This window comes from Schistocerca gregaria, chromosome 2 (genome assembly GCF_023897955.1).
Source record: "Schistocerca gregaria isolate iqSchGreg1 chromosome 2, iqSchGreg1.2, whole genome shotgun sequence".
Lineage (NCBI taxonomy): Eukaryota > Metazoa > Arthropoda > Insecta > Orthoptera > Acrididae > Schistocerca > Schistocerca gregaria.
Genome location: NC_064921.1, coordinates 429001032 through 429018200, shown reverse-complemented (window position 1 = coordinate 429018200; position 17169 = coordinate 429001032). Strand labels below are relative to the sequence as shown.

General features: G+C 44.7%; 1 protein-coding gene across 1 annotated transcript in view; it reads left to right on the top strand.

Moving 5' to 3' along the window:
• The first annotated feature begins 13216 nt into the window (after positions 1-13216).
• The window catches only part of LOC126324320 (glutamate receptor ionotropic, kainate 2-like), a 187764-nt gene continuing 183811 nt past the window's right edge, over positions 13217-17169 (top strand). Inside the window, exon 1 of the mRNA XM_049994949.1 lies at positions 13217-13330. The gene's annotated coding sequence lies outside the window, so the exon portion shown is untranslated. The remainder of the gene's footprint in view (positions 13331-17169) is intronic.

Sequence of the window (17169 nt, the reverse complement as noted above, 5' to 3'; positions counted from 1 at the left end):
ATTTTATCCATGATTTCTGGAGTCGTAACCTCCACAGGGCGTCCAGGACGCCAATATGGCCACTTCGAAAATTCTGAAACCACTTATAAACAGTTCTAATCGAAGCTGCAGAGTCACCGTAATGTTTATGAAGCTTCTCTTTAGTCTCCTTAGGCGTTTTGCCTTTCATAAAGTAATGTTTAACCACCACACGAAATTCATTTTCGTCCATTTTTTGACAATCACTCGACTTCTTTGATTCACACGAATGCCAAACACAAAGAAGTAGACCAATATGGCTGAAACTTGGTATGCATTCTTTCCAAAGATGCTACTAACTAAACATGACCTCGATTCGTGCCGGTGGCGCCATGTCTCGTACTTTACGCGGACTTTTCAGACGCCCCTCTTATACACACAGGGCGAACATTAATAAAACAGACAAATCGCAGGGGACGAGGGATGGATTTCTGACTGAAAATGGATAATAGAAGGTCCCATGGACATTTGTCAGGTGTGCGTGCAATATCAGCATATCGTTCCGGAACACAGTACAGAGCTGCAGCCCATCTACACCACAGGAGATGTCTAAAGTGGCTTCCATAGTATTGCAGGTGATAGGGATAGTTGCGGCTGTCAAGCAGGATACACATACTCGTAATCGTACTTTGGCTTACTCCTTGTTGGCGGGCCACTTGCCTGGAGCTTGTAGTGGGGTTCGTCTCAATATCCTGTAGAACTTGGTTCTCCAAGTCTGGTTTACGGACAATTAGTCGCCTCCGTGCAAGTCAGTCTGTCTGAAAGGATCCATGATCACACAAACGCCCAAAAAGAGCTTGAAATGTTGTGTGAAGTGGCTGGTGTCTATGAAGGTACCTGTTTTGGTGTACCCGTGCTGCCTCTCGACCGTTTCCATGTGCTTGGCCGTACGCAAACACCATCTTGTCACGTTCCCGACGTGAATACTGGACCATTCTGCTGCTTACAATACTCTGCGTCAATCAAACAACCTGCAGCACCCAAAGAACACACGGGAAGTGGCGAGAGAAACTGTCATTCTTCAGCGCCGTCTATCGCGCCAACGATGCATTCACGGACACACGATCATAAGACCTTCTTTCCTCCATTTACAGTCACCAATCCGTCCCTGCAGTTAGTCGGTTACATTAATGTTTACCCAACAGCCGACAATGTGCCAGAAGATGGTAATAGCGACACTCATCGAAACGTTGCGAAATTTCAACGCAACCACCCGAATGGAAGCTGGAGAAGATATCATCAGCAGTATACGCTGGGAAAGTCTACATTCACATAAGAGGCTACAGGGGTTGGACGAAAGTGCGGAACACCGCGAGAAATGAATGCTTAAACGTAAATGCGGATGCTGACCAACCCTCCCGTATGCGCTATTATATTTGATCAAGAACGGCACCTCTGCAACGTTCTCCATAAGTTTCAAATGTAAGTCGTTATCAGAACAGTGTCCTGTGTAGCTGCAAGTGCATATTGTCAGAGCTACGTGACAAACTGCCTATTGGCTTCTGTCCCGGGTTCTTCGGCCGACGTTCATCTAATGATTTTACTGACGTTTTTCCAACACGAGTGGCTGGCATTGTCAAAGATTCACCCTCCACTGCCGGTGGTGAACTGGAGCCGAGCTCGCGGGCGCAGACTATATGTACCTGGCGCGCCAACGTCCGAGGGCTTCTCCGGTGCGGTTCTCCTCTTGCTACCTGCGACGGTCGTTTGCTGCAGTACGGGAAGCCAGGATCCGTTTACCTCAAGGCTTTCCTCTTTCTTGTTCAAACTGTTCTCGTGTTTTTGTATTTCTACAGCTTCTCTGAACAAGCGCGTGTGATAGCGCTTCTGTACAGCCAGAACTTCCATGTCGGCGAATTTTATTACGTGGTCGGTCTCACCTATTGCGTGCTCTGCCACGGCCGATTTCTCCACCTGCCCCAACCTGTAATGTCGCTTACGTTCTTTGATCCTGGTGTTGATTGATCGTCCAGTCATTCCGACATAAAATTTTTCCGCATGTGCATGGTATACGGTATATTCCCGACATTGTAAGTGGGTCCCTTTTCTCCTTTGCCGATCCAAGACACTCTTTGATTTTCCTTGCCGGTTTGAAAATCGTCTTTACGCCGTGTTTGCGCAATATACGGCCGATTCTGTCCGTCACTCTGGGAATGTATGGCAGAAAGGCCGTACCCGACATTTCTTTTTCTGACTTCTTACTTCGCCGAATGTTTGGCTCTGTTACACTTCTAATATAGTTTGTGGAGTACCCATTGCTCCTCAGAACACTTTCCAGGTGTTGCATTTCGCGTCTGAGGTGCTGCGGCTCACATATTCGTCCTTCTCGCGTTATGAGCGTATTAATCATGCCTCTTTTCTAGCTCGGTGGTGGTTTGATAGTTTGTGCAGGCATCGGTCCGTGTGTGTCAGTTTTTCGATACACGCTGTGTCCCAGGTTTTCACTATCCCTTGTGACCAGCACATCTAGAAATGGCAGTTTTTTGTCGTTTTCTACTTCCATGCTAAATTTTATGTTGGCATGGAGGCTGTTCAAGTGTCTTAGGAAGTCACCGAGCTGTTCTTCGCCATGGCTCCACACAACGAAAGTACCTGTACCACACCTTAGGTTTGCAAGTCGACAGGTGCAATGCCTGTGTTTCGAAATGTTCCATGAAGAAGTTGGCCACCACTGGACAGAGACAGAAGCCAATAGGCAGTATGTCAACAAGTGGCCACGACAGCCTTAACAATTTTGTAGAACTACTTGAGTTCGAAAGTGGGCAAATTGTTGGCGGTCATATGGTGGGTGCTTCCGTAAGCAATGTAGCAGAAGTGCTTAGTGTTTCAAGAAGTGTCATATTGAAGCTTTGTACCAAATACAGGGGAAAGCGGAAAAACATCATGCGCCAAGGCACAACGCGGTCAAAGTGTGGGACGAACGTATTGACGTGCGCCGGACGCCGCAGCGCGACGTCCTCCGCGCGTTGCTGAGGCAGCACCAACACGTTCCGAGGCCGTGCACTGCTCTGCCGCTGGCCTGGGCGCCACAGAAGAATACGCGGTCGTAAAATTTAATATAACAAATTCTTGTTCCGTTAATGTTGTGTCATTAGCGCCCAGCACTTGGACTGGCCTCTCCAGCGCAATGCACGCTCCGACAACGGTATGGGGCTCAACCCAGGCCTTTGCACTGCCATGGAGACAGATACTCAACTTCCGTGTCAAATGCTTGAAGTATTCGCTACACACCTTGTATTTAGAGGAATAATAGATTTCGTTGTGTACGTGTGTGGAAACACAGTACACATTCCGTCAATGAACAGTTAACACTGCAGTAATTAATCGCAACGATATAAAACTAAACAAGGAGACGAAATTTGAGAATTTTAAACACAAAATTACTGTAAATCCGAAAGTGAAATAGTCAAGAAATTTAAAATAATTAAGTTCTAACGCTTATTTCCCTGGAGTCAGCACTGAAAGACGTCTGCCATCCTAATTCCTCCTGGATAAGAATCATTCTCTCACAGAAGTGTTAGTTTATATGGGTACTGGCATGTCATTGCCTAAAACAGAAACAGGCCGAACCATCTGATACTCCCCGACCAGCATGAGAAACCGCGTTCTCTCAGAAAGAGGTGCACTCTGCAGAGTTGCCCCAAAGGCCATTTTCTGATTGTTATTGAAGGAGAGGGAACCTATTGGCTAAATGCCAGGAGCCAATATGTACGCGAGGTAGGATTCATTGCATACTGCAAGAAGTACGACGGGAAGGCTGGTATGTGAACCCGAAGCTGCTTTCTTCCCTACTTCTAGTCATACATTTTCCTTTTGTAGATGCCCATAATCTTAAACAGCGAGGTCCCGCGACAAAACGGGAAGGCAATTCAGTTGTGGCGTTTCAGTCAAAAAGACGTTTTGCTGCTGCGTGTTCCACATCGACGACGACGATGCTCCGGTTCAAAAAATTGTTCAAATGCCTCTGAGCACTATGGGACTTAACATCTGAGGTCATCAGTGCCCTAGAACTTAGAACTACTTAAACCTAACTAACCTAAGGACATCACACACATCCATGCCCGAGGCAGGATTCGAACCTGCGACCGCAGCGGTCGCGCAGTTCCATGCTGAAGCGCCTAGAACCGCTCGGTCACTCTGGACGGCCGACGTGCTCCGGCTCTCGGCTATTGTTTACGGGTAGTGAGGCTGTTCCCAACGTCATGTACAAGCTTCTCTGATGCGTACAACGACTCAAAAGAGTACTTAGGGAATCGGAACAGTTGGGGAATCGCAGTTTGTTATCTCACTGCCGAGAAATACTGTATACAGGCGATAATGCACATCAAGAAAGTTTTAAGAACTGGAGAATCTCTGAATGAACGCTAGAACAAATAAAAAAAAGCACTCCGTCATCAGGCCACAAGTGGCCCATTGGACCTTCCGACCGCCGTGTCATCCTCATCTGAGGATGCGGATAGGAGGGGTGTGAGGCCAGCACACCGCTCTCCCGGTCGTTATGATGGTTTTCTCTGACTGGAACCGCTACTATTTGGTCGAGTAGCTCCTCAGTTGGCATCACGAGACAGAGTGCACCCCGGAAAACTGCAACCGCACATGGCGGCCCGGATGGTCACCCATCCAAGTGCTAGCCACACCCGACAGCGCTTAATTTCGGCGATCTGACGGGAACCGCTGTATCCACTGCGGCAAGGCCGTTGCCTCTAGAACAAATAAGCTACCTTTGTATACTTGTGTGATACCTGAACGCCATTCTTCTCTGTTTTATCTTTGGTTGGTTGTATGGTATTCCCACCATGTAGCGGAAAAGTTATATTTAAAGTCTGCAGAAATAAAGTTTAATGCCCAACTTGAGACTACCTTTCCTTAAAGTAAATAACAATCCACATTGCCTGAAATCCCTGGGTATTTGTGTTCGAATAGGATATAGCTGCAATATGACGAAGACGTCTTGCTACGGGATTTCGGCTCATAACGATTCAGCCTTCTTCAGATGGGTATTTTAGACTGGAGATTGCTGGTACACATCACTAGCTTTGTGCAAGAAATTGTCGCGGAGACGGACGCGCATAGGTAGCCGCTAGATGAGCGGCCTCTATTGCGTCCAGCGTATCGAAAATTACTCCATCTATGACGGCAGGTGAGGTGCATCCGTGAAGCTGATACTATTCTACATACACGCCCTCTATCGGAATGCGTGCTCGCCGAGTTAAAATTCACATATCAAATTATTAAAATTAACTGCCGGTAGATTTGTCGTTACGCATAAAATGATTTATTTCTGAAGGTATTAAAGAAATCACAGGGTTCTGCACCTGATCCAGTTGAAAATCTCCAACTCGATTAATAACATCCTCTGCCAAACGTATTTCCACAGATTCCTTAATAATTGAATCCCAGAAGGATCTCGTTGTGATCAACATTTCCGTGGCATAATAATCCATATACTAGCCTGTGGATGTTCAATACTGCACTGATTTACTTGGCTGTGAAACTCGAGTGAGGCCATCAAGTTCAAAGCACCTCCGACGTACTGTCCATATGGTCTGAGGCCTGCGTATTCTATCATCTTCATTCATGCGTTTGCGCGCCGCAGTATTCGAAGAGAGCACTAAACTCGGCAGAGGCCGCTCATGTAGCGGCTGCCTATAAAGGGCGTTACAAAAAGGTACGGCCAAACTTTCAGGAAACATTCCTCACACACAAAGAAAGAAAATATGTTATGTGGACATGTGCCCGGAAACGCTTACTTCCCATGTTAGAGCTCATTTTATTACTTCTCTTCAAATCACATTAATCATGGAATGGAAACATACAGCAACAGAACGTACCAGCGTGACTTCAAACACTTTGTTACAGGAAATGTTCAAAATATCCTCCGTTAGCGAGGATACATGCATCCACCCTCCGTCGCATGGACTCACTGATGCGCTGATGCAGCCCTGGAGAATGGCGTATTGTATGACAGCCGTCCACAATATGAGCACGAAGAGTCTCTACATTTGGTACCGGGGTTGCGTAGACAAGAGCTTTCAAATTCCCCCATAAATGAAAGTCAAGAGGGTTGAGGTCAGGAGAGCGTGGAGGCCACGGAATTGGTCCGCCTCTACCAATCCATCGGCCACCGAATCTGTTCTTGACAAGCATATTAACACTTCGACTGAAATGTGCAGGAGCTCCATCGTGCATGAACCACATGTTGTGTCGTACTTATAAAGGCACATGTTCTAGCAGCACAGGTAGAGTATTCCGTATGAAATCATGGCGGTGAATCGAGGAAGTACACTACATACTGACGAAACTAAAATGAGCTCTAACATGGAAACTAAGCGTTTCAGGACACATGTCCACATAGCATCTGTTCTTTATTTGTGTGTGAGGAATGTTTCCTGAAAGTTTGGCCGTACCTTTTTGTAACACCCTGTATGTATGCATCTCCACCCAAAATTTTTTGGTATAAAGTTTTTGGCAGTGATGTCAGTCACATTTCGCTTTTCGCTAATAAGTAAAACTATCAGCTTGTTGTTCTTAACTATGCATGACGGAAATTCATAATTGTGGTATTTGGAGTAAGATCTGTGATTTTCTCTTCGCTGAGGCGGCCCTGAAAGGGTACTTGATTTTCTCTTCGCTGAGGCGGCCCTGAAAGGGTACTTTGACGGACTAGTGTAGTCTCAGCATTATGAATATGGGACGGCTCAAGATACCGTGCTGGACTGCTGGTCCGCAGAAATTTTAGTCCCACACACTGGTCACTTTTCATTGTCCGTGAGGTGGGAGGGTCCTTGGAAGTTACAGCAGAGCGATCGCACATCCCTTGAGTGTTGCTGGCGGAAGAATCTGTGTTTCTTGTTGGGGGTTGCAAACACTGCCGTATTCAATGCGGGAAAGTTTCAGAGTCTAACTGTCTGGATGATGTCAGTCAATCAGAAGGGTTATCAGCATAGGTGCTGTAGCGTGAATGTCTGATAAGGTGAGTGGTGACGCAAGATATACAGTGCAGCAACCTCTGACCAGTTAACGGGAATTCTGTAAGCGATAATGGAGAAGTGTTCGCACGCTTCCCCTGCGTTTCAACGTGTTGAGAGTGTTTATTGGCCGTCACTGTGACGAAAGTTGTGAATGCTCCCGTCCAAACCATGATCTTTTGGGAACGGAGGCGAACGCGAGTTCGAGGAGAGACGATTTGGATGGTGGTAAGCTGACACATCGAGAGACAGAGGCACCTGGTCGTAATCTGACTCAATTTTTGTTGTATCGTTCCAGTAAGTGTCGCTTTTTAGCGCTAGCGCTGCCTTTGCCCTGAGCAGTTCACAATTTGCGAAGTCAGTTCCTCAACTTGTGTTGCTTTTTCAGTGTCTGAACTTACGTGGATACTGGATCCGGTTTTAACTTGCATTTGCTTGCTGCACAGATTTTGGAAAGTCAGTCGCAATTCCATAGCAACCTTCTGTTCAATTACAGGTTTCCACCACTTGTTAGCTGAACTGTCTGTCGCAAGCGATCATTTATTATACTTTTGAGCACATCAACGTGCATTCCATTGTGGAACGTAGTTTGCTGGACTTTTCAGAGGTAGTTGTTCTTAAATTGCACTTCAGGTAAGCAATCATATTTGATTCAGTTGCGAAATAATATTGATATTTAATTGTGAAACAGTTTAGAGAAAATAAATCCAGCGTTCATAAGAATTGATTTGTTTTCTCACTTTTCTTTGGTTCTGCAACAAATCGGACCAAGCGACCCAGAAATAATTAGTATGGTCGATTTCTTCTACTTAACTGGGTGCTGTGCGATGTCCTTAGATTAGTTAGGTTTAAGTAGTTCTAAGTTCTAGGGGACTGATGACCATACATGTTAAGTCCCATAGGGCTCAGAGCCATTTTTTTGCTGTGGTCATCAGTCACCTAGAACTCAGAACTACTTAAACCTAACTAACCTAGGGACATCACACACATCGATGCCCAAGGCCGGATTCGAGCCTGCGACCGTAGCGGTCGCGCGGTTCCAGACTGTAGCGCCTAGAACCGCTCGTCAATTCCAGCCAGCGAACCACAGAGGATTTCTAGTTACTGTGATTAGTAATTTGTTGGATCAAGGCAATATACGGCGTTCATCAGTTTGCATTATTGTTTGTGGGCTGAGCACGTAAGTGTGGCAGGCAGACATAGCTCTACACTGCCGTGCCCCAGCGTGTTACGTTCACAGCAACGGTCCCTGTCAGTGCCATATTTCTAGTTAGGGACGTGCATTAGCAGTCTCCGGCGTAAAATACTCACCCGAAGATTGCTGAATGGTCATCGGCCGAAGTGTCGTGGTAAGATGTCGACGTCATCAGGCTGCAATCCCAAAACTTGGTTAAATACTCTTTCGACAGGAAACTTCAAGAATCACTTCGGATATAACTGTTTTGAGCATGAGCGCTGCGAGAAATTTTCATCACAAGAATTTCTTCGACAAGTGGAGAAGAAACAATGACGCAAAGTTCATTACCCTCGCACTGCATGCCAATATTCTGAGTTCAGATTTAAAGAAGATCAGTGTATGAAAACATGTATACTTTCAGTGTGTAAAGTCCGCCCCGGTAGCTGAGTGGTCAGCGCGACAGACTGTCAATTCAAAGGGCCCGGGTTCGATTCCCGGCTGGGTCGGAGATTTTCTCCACACAGGGACTGGGTGTTGTGTTGTCCTAATCATCATCATTTCATCCCCACCGACACGCAAGTCGCCGAAGTGGCGTCAAATCGAAAGACTTGCACCAGGCGAACGGTCTACCCGACGGGAGGCCCTCGTCCCACGACATTTCATTTCAGTGTTTAAGGTTGCAGGGGTTTTGTTTTGAATTGAGAAGAATTGTGTGAGGTGAAATGGCAAGTTTAATGTCGCAATCTTTCTCATCAAATTACAGCTTTTCACACAGTTTTCAACCCGCCAACATAAAAACAGCGCAATGGATAATGCATCTTCCCAGCATCAAAAAGTGAAATACGTTTATACACAACAATGTAAAATATTAGCTCTCTGAAAGAACATTAATCTTAAGCACAATATTATGAAAGTTGAATTGGAAGTTTCTTCACATTAATGCTAAACACAATAATATGAAAGTTTAATTGGACGTTTCTTTATAAAATTGCTCCTACACATTCGTTATGATGTTGGTCAGTACTACGAAAATCGTCCGATTCCGGTTCAAAGTTCGGTACTATTTAGGATGACAATCAAGTCTACGGTGGATGGTTATTCAAGTGGCAAATTTGAGCGCAACATTACCCAAGGACGCTCTAGGTTACAGTGGACACAAGCTGATGAACCAACAAAGTTTACACCTCTGTGCGCGATATTTACCTTAAGCTGCGACGTGCTGCTGTCTGCAAGGCCGCTCTCTCCCACTAAAATTCCTACAAAATTAATCTGGCCTTTGCTGAACTTTCCAGGAGAAACTGTCCCTATGTTTCTCGTTATGCGAGAAAATATGTACTCAACCCTAGTCTTATTATGTGGCGATATACACGCGCATGGTTGAAGCAGCGTGCATATTACGGTGTCCTCTCAGTTCTCGCGAGAACAGTGAACTAATTTGGGTGGTTCGTTTCTCCACAGTTGGAGCTAAACGTTGCTACAGCTAATTTTAGCTGGAGTGCAGCCGCTGTGAGCGCAGTGTCCACACCAATTTATTCTCTGTGTCGTACAGAGCGTTAAGCACTCCATTCTGAACTTGACGCCAGTTCAGAGAAGTGTCCCCTCAAAATTTCTCTCTTGTCCTCTCATGACAGACTGCCTCCCTCCACTTGGATTCCTTTTTCACGTCACGGCTTTTTCCGACCAAAGGAGCGTTCCTCTTATTTTGTAGAAACCCCCTCTGCCAATCGCAACGTCCCTTCAATCAAATTAGGTCGAAACTTCAGTAGTTTTCTCCTTGCTAATGAGTTTCCGCCAATTGCACGTTTTGTGCCCATTCTATATGCCCAAAGTACATTGACCTTTCCATATGGCGCACTCGCTGGACGAAAATGCGTCACTTGCTTTTGTTCGTATCCCATTGGAATTTCGAAATGCAGTTTTCTAAAGCTTCTTCTCTGCTCTTGTACTGATGCCCTCGCTACAGGCGGCCCTTCAGCTTGAATCACCTTGCCCGGGATCACTGTCCTCTCTCCTGCCATCCCTTTAAGTGGTTGCTGGTGTAACTCTCACACCGCGGTTTCACTACGCCGTTGTGGAGCTGGCTTTTCAAAAATAAAAGCGACTCGACTCATGTTTCCTGTTCTACCTTCCGCTCAAAGACGTGCATTGTATAGGAATGGTGTGTTAATTACTGTCGATTGATTATCATCCCTTTTTGCATTACATGTTAATAGGAAAATGTTCTCATAACTGTCGATTTACGCTAGGTGTCATCTTCACCTTCTCATTGTGTTTTGTAAAGTTCTCATGTAAGGTGCAAAGCGACCATTTATTCTGCCACCTTACAAATGGTATTAAAAATTCAGAAGCTATTGTGCCTGTTGCGACGTTGTAAGGTGTCAGGCAAATCGAACACCTTCCATGAAAACCCTGACATGATAAGCAAATCCAGTAGTATGTCACATAGCTCCGAATAAATCGTGACATTAAATTAACCAAAGTAATACGAGTAACGAGTGAGCAAATGGAATACCACAGACTAACACAAAAATGCCTAAATGCATGTCATACCTTCCCACCGTGAGACAGACGCAGTTCCGAGGGGAGAAACGAGAACAGAAGCCGAGAGCAGAACCGTGTTAAGCTAGAAGGCCCTACGATAAGGGATGGACTGGACACCCACGTCGCCAGCTAACCACTAGGAGAACGCCAGCTGCAAGTTTTAGCGTGAGACTTTTTCGCGTCTCTGTTACGTCAAGGACCACCCCCCAGCCCATGTTAAAAGCTAGAGCCCTCCAGAAAAACAGTATAGTGGTATAACACAAAAAGAGCCACACCACCCGCAAGTTTTAGCATGAGACTTTTTCGCGTCTCTGTTACGTTAGGATCACCCCCCAGCCCATGTTAAAAGATAGAGCCCTCCAGAAGAACAGTATAGATCTCACGATAACGCTAAAAGGACCACACCAGGTGCAAGTTTTTGAATGAGATTTTTTGGCGTCTCTGTTACGTTGCAAACTTTAAAAACATTGCCCCCCCACGAAAAATATAACGTTTCTCATTGGATAGACAGAATTTTTGTAGGCAGAGCTTAAGGTTAACATTGAGACCCTGATTGGTCAGATGAAAACACAGCCAGATAGTTTTTTTAAACCAACTTCGGTAAATGGTAGTAAGAAGAAATTAGGAGAAGTTAGTTAGTTCCGAGACGGCGAGCTGGATGGCTGCTGCGCCGGCGGCCGCCCCCTGACGAACACCAACAAGGTAATGATCGCACGCGATGCCGCATAACAGCGCATAAAGCTTCACACAGAACTGCAGAAGTCTCATCTGTTACACCCCCTTTTTTACGTAATACTAGTGTCGATCATCAATTAAAGCTCATGATGTTCACATTTTCCACTTGACGTAAAAATCTGAAACGCGATGATTTTTCTGTTATATAGTTATTGAGAAGCCACATCAGCTACTGTAATTTACGACAAGTTAGATAAGTAATTAAAGATAATTGAGGGTCACTGTAGACCATTTTGATAGTTTTCTCTTTTGTGAAACTTAATTTAAACCTAGATTATATATGTGATATGGCGTAGGTCATCCTTCGATCCATTGTAGAACTTGGAAACCCATTCAGGGAATATTCGTTCACATTTTTGTTGAACGCAGTTGGTTTTTACCATCCTGTATTAAAACACTTCCTTTTATCAATAGTGCAATTTATAAACAATGTTTTGTGAGTACAATAAAATTTCCAATGGTAAACTTACTGCATTTCGATGTTATTTTACCAGCTAACTAAAAATAGGTAAGCCTTGAACCCCTTCCACTAAATTTAGTTAGTATTAAGATTCTTTTACAGGGAGTGCAGTGGAGCTGACGCTGAAATCATTAAGTATTTGGTTATATCATCGCTAGTCTCACTGAACTCTTCTGAATTCTACATGTCATGTGTGGTCTGGCGTCTCCTTACCAGCAACAGGTCTCACGTTCAAACTAGCCAATTCCCTAAAAAACACGCTCAGAGCGTCGTTGCGCGAAAGTGGTAGGGAGACATGATATAGAACAAACAGACACCACCCAGAATGGTAGAAAAAGAAGCTATTGTGCCTGTTGCGACGTTACTGTTCTCCATTAAGTGTGACAGAGGGGCAAATGTACAGCTTTGAATAAAGTTCACTTGTAAATGTCCTAGAGGCGAACCGTACTCCATCTTCTTTACCTCCTGTTGCTGTATTAACAAAAAGGTTTATTAAAAGGGGATCCTACTGTTGTATAATTGAGGGCAGACAAGTTACGCAAATTAATGAAGGTAAAGGAACAGGAAATATTGGTAATAAACATGGGCATCATTGCAGATTTAACTTTTGAGAACAGGTGGTTTATTCAGTTAAGTTCCGTACTCCTACTAATGGTGATCCTAGAAGCAACTCTAGATGTAAATAAAGTTAATTATTTGAGTATGTCAAAGCCCTTGAATTGTCTAGTGCGACACGAAAAATGACAGAATCGTCACTCACGAGTGAGGTGGCACAGTGGTTAGCACAATGGACTCGCATCGAGAGGTCGACAGTTAAAACACGCGTGCGACCATCCTGATTTAGGTTTCCCGTCATTTCTCTGAATCACTGCAGGCAAATACTAGGATGGTTTCTTTGAAAGGACTGGCCAACTTCCTTTCCTAATCCGATGTGACCGAAGACTTCGCTGTGTGGTCCTCTCCTCCAAATCAACTGACCAACCAGTCCCCCGTCAGATCAAACCATGGCGTGTACTGAACACATTTGTTTCTTCATCTGCATTTTTAGATGCCCGTAACTTGAATCTGATAAGCAATTCTAATGGCCAGTTGTGTAGTCCCACAGTAATGACCAATTCGATTGACGACGTGACTTTTGGGACTTGGACGCCCGAGCGATCGGGCGGTCGGCAGGCAGCGTTCCGTGGGCCGCCAGCAGAGCATAGCAGGGAAGGGCAGGGCATGGGACGGCCGGCCGTTGGGGGTGGAGCCGGCCGCCGTCTCTAATTATAGCGGGCGTGGCCCGGCTGACAGCTGGCTTTCCCGCTGCACGCCGCCGCCCTCCCGGCCGCACAGCTGGAACACACGCCGCTGCAGCCGACCGCGCCACGTCTCCTCGTCTCACTGCTGCCTCTGCTGCCACGTGTGCTACTCCAAGTCGACAGCTTGCCGGTGCGTATGCGTTGTCGATACAGGTTTCTAAAACCGGGCTTTCCTCATGCTGCAATACGCACCCTTCACTCGACACTTGGTATGTGTCTTTCAGTGTTGCTTGGCTACAATTCCAAAAGCGCGTCTCCGGTGTCGTCGCCTGCTAGTGCTTTGAACTATGCTTGCTGCGCACTGCCGCAGTCACGTACTGTTAAGACAATATGTGTAATAGTATATTTTAATAAGGCAGTACGCCATCTTAAACAAATTTATAACACTTAAAATACTCGATAATGGCACTTTGAAGCCGAAATCGTGATCGTTTATGTGTAAATATAATACTGAAAGTAAACAGCAGTCTAATGGCGCTACTGACTTTAAAGAAATACTGTTAAGAAGTTGCGGCTGAGCTTATTAACACCCCTAGCTTTGCACCGAGTGTTTGGTCTTTAGATTATTGTAGGCTTGGTACAGTGCGTTCTCGGAAACCGAAAGGACGCAGGATATTTCTGTCTGCCTTTAAACTCGCCTTCACCTCTTACTAGTAGCGACGCGTGGTTCGGATTCCACTTTAAGGAGGCACGTATCCAAAAGCGACCAAAAAATTGTTAATTTCTTTTATTGGATCATCATTTACTACATCGTATTGAAATTTCAGTTACTGAATATTACGTTCCAATATCACTCGTAAGTGTGAGAAAAATAGTTATTGACAAAAGCTTGCATGGGGCTATGCCCCTTTGGTGATATATATTTGCTCATATTATTTATTCCTGCGGTGTTTTATTTCAGTTTTATGCAGTCACAACATGCGGAATATTTCGGTGTTTAGCAGATCCAGAACTTCTACAAAGGCGTGTGCGGGGAAAAACTCAAAATCCTAACGAAACTTACAACTCTCTGATAGGAAAACCACGCTCCAAGACAACATTTCTTTCCACAACTGCTCAGGAATTGAAGCGTATGATACTATTTTAGTCTTTAACTGTGTTAATTTTGGCAACTACGATCTCTAGGAAAGCTAGGATTTGATCTAGGAGCTTTCACACTGCCGTTACTGAAGGATATCGATAACAGGAGAATTGATGCAGCTGACATTATTGTTATGCAGTTTGATAATCCGTTTAATCTAAGACGACAAGCAAAGAAAAGACTGCTTGAGGATGAAGAAGAGATTACATATTGTTTGCCCTACTTCACCCAGGTGAGGTAAGGTCTAATACAAACACTGTCAAATTTTTGATTCAAGTTTCCCGTAAGGTACATTTTGGTAAATTTACGTACCTTTTCCTCACAAACCACTGATATTATAGTACTTAAAGTTGGCATGCAGTTAGTTAATACTATACTAAAACATTTTCTGGGAGGAATTTTCATTCGCTATGTTAGTAAGGCATTTATAAAAGACAAAAACCCTGAGATTTTTTCCAGAGAAATTTGGAGAGATGTACAACTCTAGCAAAAAAAGATAGCAGGAGTCTGTTCCACAGGTATTTGTAATAAAGGTATATCAAACTTCGTACAAAAATACATTAAATTCGTACTGACAGATTTTTTCAAAAAAGGAACTTTTGTAGTCACCTTGCTGAAAAAATTTCAGTTTTTATAACTATAAACGTATAACTTCAATAAGCTTGAAAACATATGTGTATATCCATATAAAGTTCCTTAACAACATTGCCAAATATAGTGGCATTGCCTTGAAAAATTTGGACTTCATGAGTTTTTTTTTAAATTATTGCAACTTCTCATACGTCCCACTTTAAACTGTAGGCACCCTTTCCCCGGTAGGATTACTAGGGTGACGGAGAAGTCGACAAAATGACATATATTTGAAGAACCTCCGCCTGATCGTTAATTTTTCTTTTAAACTGGTATTGGCTGTTGGTTTATGAAGACAAGGCTCACCTTTAGATAGGAAGAACTTTTCTACCTAGGTAAGCTTTCGCAGTTTTCCTTCGCGTAGTATAACTTGTGAGTGCAACTGTTTAGTCCATTCGGATGCGACGAGTGCACATGGAGTACAGTGTTATCGGAGTCGATGACAGATGAAGGAAAGGGTGAAACCCGTTCCCGGCTCATGGGCCAGCAAGGAAGATTAGAATTTAACACCGCGTCGACGACGACGTCATCCGGGCGAAGCATACACCGGGTTTGCGGACGTACGGTGAAAGAAGTCTGCCGTGTCCTTTTCAGGGGAATTAGCCTCAAGCGATTTAGAGAAACAGAAGTTTGGACGGACGCACGGGGTTGCGCGTTGGGGTTGCACATCTAATCAGATTCGTTCAGTGGTGTTCAGGCTTCTGAGTGTTTGTATGCAGCAGAGAAAGTTGCCTACGACATCCAAAGCTCCCTCCTCTACGCCTACCAGCACATGCCGAGATTCTTAGCGACGATGTGACACATGGGGCAGCGAAACATGTTTGTCGAGGAAAAGCAACGACTAGTGAACTGTTCCGCTTTGTCACGTGACCTCACTGTTTAGCAGGATAGGCACTGACAAACGGGAAAGAGAGTGGCTGGAAGAGAAGGAGAAGAAGCTTCGGATTCTTAAGGTGACCTTTCCATGGTACAGCACCGCCATCCAATCAGTTAATAATATTATCTGGCTCCCACATTTGGTCCCGGTATTTAACCTATAACTTCCTCGTCCGTCAAAAAGAACAACCAAAGTTAGCGCTGACTAGAGAGCATCAAGTGATTTGACTGGAGAGCTGGCATCTGTTTTAGACGACGACTCCGCCAGCGTCAAAAGCCACATTTCTGCGATGGAACAAATCTTATGAAATGGTTCAAATGACTCTGAGCACTATGGGACTTAACATCTGAGGTCATCAGTCCCCTAGAACTTGGTACTACTTAAACCTAACTAACCTAAGGATATCACATACATCCATGCCCGAGGTTGGACTCGAACTTGCAAACATAGCGGTCGCGCGGTTCCAGACTGAAGCGCATAGAACCGCTCGGCCACTACGGCCGGCCAAATCTTATCCCTAGAGTCGTAGCATGACTGATGTCGTTCAGAGCTGACTTCGAGCAACTGGACGTTGCAACTTTAACATTTTACAAAACTTTACTGTTTCACAACCTCACTTACTATGATTTTGTATTTAATATTCTCCAATGAAAATTACTGAACTATCAGTTTAATAAGTCACGGCTGCAAAATACTAACGCGAATTCTTTACAGACGAATGGAAAAACTGGTAGAAGCCGACCTCGGAGAAGATCAAATTGGTTTCCGTAGAAATATTGGAACACGTGAGGCTGACCCCATGACTTATCTTAGAAGATAGATTAAGGAAAGGCAAAACTACATTTCTAGCATTTGTAGACTTAGAAAAAGCTTTTGACAATGTTGACTGGAATACTCTCTTTCAAATTCTGAAGGTGGAAGGGGTAAAATACAGTGAGCGAAAGGCTATTTACAATTTGTACAGAAACCAGACGGCAGTTATAAGAGTCGAGGGACATGAAAGGGAAGCAGTGGTTGCGAAGAGAGTGACACAGGGTTGTAGCCTCTCCCCAATGTTATTCAATCTGTATATTGAGCAAGCAGTAAAGGAAATAAAACAAAAATTCGGAGTAGGAATTAAAATCCATGGGGAAGAAATAAAACTTTGAGGTCCGCCGATGACATTGTAGCCCACATCTCGTGGTCGTGCGGTAGCGTTCTCGCTTCCCACGCCCGGGTTCCCGGGTTCGATTCCCGGCGGGGTCAGGGATTTTCTCTGCCTCGTGATGGCTGGGTGTTGTGTGATGTCCTTAGGTTAGTTAGGTTTAAGTAGTTCTAAGTTCTAGGGGACTGATGACCTAAGATGTTAAGTCTCATAGTGCTCAGAGCCATTTGAACCATT